Source organism: Silene latifolia, chromosome Y, assembly GCF_048544455.1.
Source record: "Silene latifolia isolate original U9 population chromosome Y, ASM4854445v1, whole genome shotgun sequence".
In the NCBI taxonomy this organism is placed as follows: domain Eukaryota; kingdom Viridiplantae; phylum Streptophyta; class Magnoliopsida; order Caryophyllales; family Caryophyllaceae; genus Silene; species Silene latifolia.
In genome coordinates this window covers 179,926,585-179,930,024 of record NC_133538.1, presented here as the reverse complement: position 1 = coordinate 179,930,024, position 3,440 = coordinate 179,926,585, and the positions used below count along the sequence as shown (strand labels likewise).

Below are 3,440 nucleotides of genomic sequence, written 5' to 3'. Positions count from 1 at the left end.
TCCTTGTTTCTTACTTTGTGAGACAGTCTCATCTTTATTCGATTTTATCATCAACAATTTTGCAGCTTTCTTAGTTTTGATTTCATCATCTATAATTTTCTTTTAATCTATCCTAGCTTCATTGAGATGAGATTGTCTCAAATTGAGGGTTTGTGGACCGGTAGGTGCGTGGTTCATTGCTAAATTTGTTGATTTGTTTAATTTACGCTTTTTTTTTCTAAAGAAATCCCGTTGCTTTCGGTGTTAGTTCTATTTGTTTGGAGTATGTGAGTCTACAAATGTGACTTTCTTGGAGAGATCTTAATGGTTTGTTGCTGTACTTGTCTTCTGATTAGTGTTGCTGTCTTTGTGTCTGGATATCTACAGGTTTTGGCTCTTATTTAATTGGGGGATGATTCTCTTAAATCTCCTGAGCTCCTATGAGGTGAACGATATAACAAACTATTTATTGTTGTTGGCTATGCTTATAGGGTTGAAGGGTCAATTTAGCTGTATTACTCGAGAGATCATAGTGGGTTGTTGGTATGCACTGTGTTTTGGTTAATGCTGTCTTTCTCGTTAAAAATATTCAGGGTTGGGCGTTTTTTCTCGGTACAGCCTTGTCTTCAAAGGTATGGTTTCTAATTATCTTTTGAGCTGAACCATTTTTTGCCAATAAGTTTAAGCATTCGTACTCTTATTATTGCTACTACTACTACTTATGGTGTTATCATTCCTTATAAGCGTTAGTGTGGTTGTTATTATTGACGATGTTGATGTTATTGTTATATTTGATGTTATTATTAGTACTGAATTTTTCAGTTTTTTTTGTATAGGCTTTAGGAGCTCTATCTAGACTTGTCTTCAAAGGTATTTTTTTTATCGTTTAGTTTGGGCATTTGTAGTGTTATTATTGCTATTACTATTTCTGGTGTTATCTTTTCTATGACTATATTTTGCTTATTACTATTAAATCTGTTATATGGATGCTAATTACTATTATTATTGTGGTACCATCGGATTTGTCGCCCTTCCTTAATTGATATGGTTTGTCTTTGTTGTATCTGCAGTTGTTGTGGGCTATAGAGGTTATAAGTACAAAGTGATAACGGCCCCTGATTTGTTAGTGTTGTGTTTTTTGTTAACGAGGAGCGGTAAAGAGGAGTGTAGATGTAACTATAAGGTGAGGGCTCAAACATTATAGTTCCTGCATTGTGTATTGTCCACAGACAGAGGTTTGCTGTTGGTAACGGTGGTAATTGGGTTACCGTCTAACACCTGTCTGTTCCCTTAAACTCTGTTGTCTATTTTTTTCTACCTTTTCGAGAATTTTCTGCGCTTTGTTCAATTGGGTTTCATATATTTCCAGGAACTTACCCTTTCCAGATACCGGTGTGTGTTGTGGGCGCCTAGCGGCGTTGCCGGCTTTTAATATGGCCGCCACTTTTATTGTGTGATAGACTTTGATTACAGTTTCAAGACTATGTCGATTCGTGTTTCTTGGCTTTACAGTTTTTTTTTTTTCAGGAATCAGTTATCTTCGGCTGCAGCGGAACTGGTATTCTGTTTTACTAACTGCGATGCAGATGTTGGGACCTTTAACAATCTCTTACCTGTACTGTGTTGTGGGTGTTGAGTGCTGGCGGCTCCCACTATTAGTGGTGGAGTACCCTTCTTACTCAGAGGAACGTGTACAACGCCTGAGTTTCATATCATTTATAGGTACGCTGAGGTAAGCAGGCATGGTTGTACGATTGTAGGTGCCGCAATTAAGCTTGTACAATAATATGTCCCATTTCTAATCCACCGCCTTTATTGAATTCCAGAGATTTTAGAAACAAACAGGGAAACATCTGACTACTTTTTTGTTTGCTACTGCCATAGCAGGCTTATTTGTGGATATGTGGCTGTTTTAAATAGGGTCGGTGACTATGAGAGTCCTTGAGGTGGGGAATAAGAACCTGCACTTTTTCAGCCTCTCCTTTTTATTAGTATCCGGCTGCTGCCATCATTAAATTGAGTCATAATGTCGCATCATTGCAGATTAGACTCACTTGCACAAAACGACCAAACATGTGTGATGGCGCCTTAGGATTGACAGTTTCATTGACTGCTCCAGGGCTCAAGGCTTAGTCTGTTTGGGAATTATCTACACTGCTTTGTTTGCCTGTTGTTGGTCAGGACTCCTGTTACAATACTGGAGATGGTGGTGTCTACTTTAACACCAGAGTTTTAGGGGTTCCTTAGCGTAGTCTTTTAGGGCGGCAGGTGGTCATCTGTAAATCAATGTAGTGTTAGGGAAATCTTGGTTAGGTGTAGCTTTTAGGGTTTCTTTGTAATTAAAAGAGTTTAGTTATGTGGTTAAAAAAGAGATATACTCGATAGGGAAGCGAGCATGTCTTTTTTTTTTTTTGAGAACTGATGTTGCTGTGGATGCAGTGCGTCAACTTTTAGATGATAACCTGCTATTGTAGTTGAAGTATTTTTATGATCGACATGTTGAATTGATAAAGTGGTATTAACAATGTTATAAGCTGGTCTGAGTTGGGATTGATTGATATCTCTTGAGCAATTGGACATGTACTTTCTGTATCATTTTTATAATGCTTGAGAAACGTTACTGTTACTGATATGCCATTTCTTATCAGCTGAATCTAGGAACTTGGTCCAACAACCAAGACAGCAAGCTGCTGAATTCCGACACAAGTATCGTTACAAAATGCCAGTGGATGTGTTGGCAAGATGGTATGTTTCCCTTGCATTTCAATTTGAACATATGGTTATACATTGTAAATAGTGATTACTTTATATGAGCTATTACTTGCCCAAAAACTACTTTCTCCTATTTTTAGAAATGTCCCTGGGTCCATGTGCGGCCCATTCTATTCTTTATGTGAGCTATTACTTACCTTTAATGCTGGACGACTTTCTTTTTGTTCATACAATATACAATTTCCGTATTCTTGATCTTCTTGTTTCTCAAAGTGATTTAAGATAATTTGCATGCCGTCCCAAGTAATTTTTAATGTCTTTATTCAATCCCTTATAGAGAAACCAATTAGAAATTGTAACTCTTGAGAGTAAAGTTTTAACATGCCCGATGTTGGAAACCATTTTATTGTTTATTGAATTTTGTATAAGCCTCTTTCCATTGAGCAACAACAGGTCTTGTAATTGTCCTTGTTTCTGTCACCAAATTCCTCTTCATCGCCGTTGTCGTCGTCGTGATTGTTGCTTCTTCTTTTTTTACCATCCTATTCATTGTTGTTTCAAGGTCTATCGATATTATATGCTAAGCCTGGAGTTATTAGTATTATACTAGGACTGAGGTCGCTGCTGCACTTTCATCGTATTTTTTAAAGGTTAGCGTGGGTTATGGTTTTATTTAGCTTGATCCTTTGGTCGGTTGAGTATGTATTTCCGGCCCGTTTGCTATCATTGTTGTTTATTATGTTGATATT

At 37.3% G+C, this 3,440-nt stretch overlaps 1 long non-coding RNA gene across 1 annotated transcript; it reads left to right on the top strand.

Annotated features, from left to right (window-relative positions):
- The first annotated feature begins 1,069 nt into the window (after positions 1 to 1,069).
- Positions 1,070 to 1,576, top strand: LOC141633060 (uncharacterized). The gene is made up of 2 exons (XR_012537863.1): positions 1,070 to 1,162; positions 1,507 to 1,576. It is a non-coding gene; the product is annotated as an uncharacterized LOC141633060 (long non-coding RNA).
- Positions 1,577 to 3,440: the final 1,864 nt, after the last annotated feature.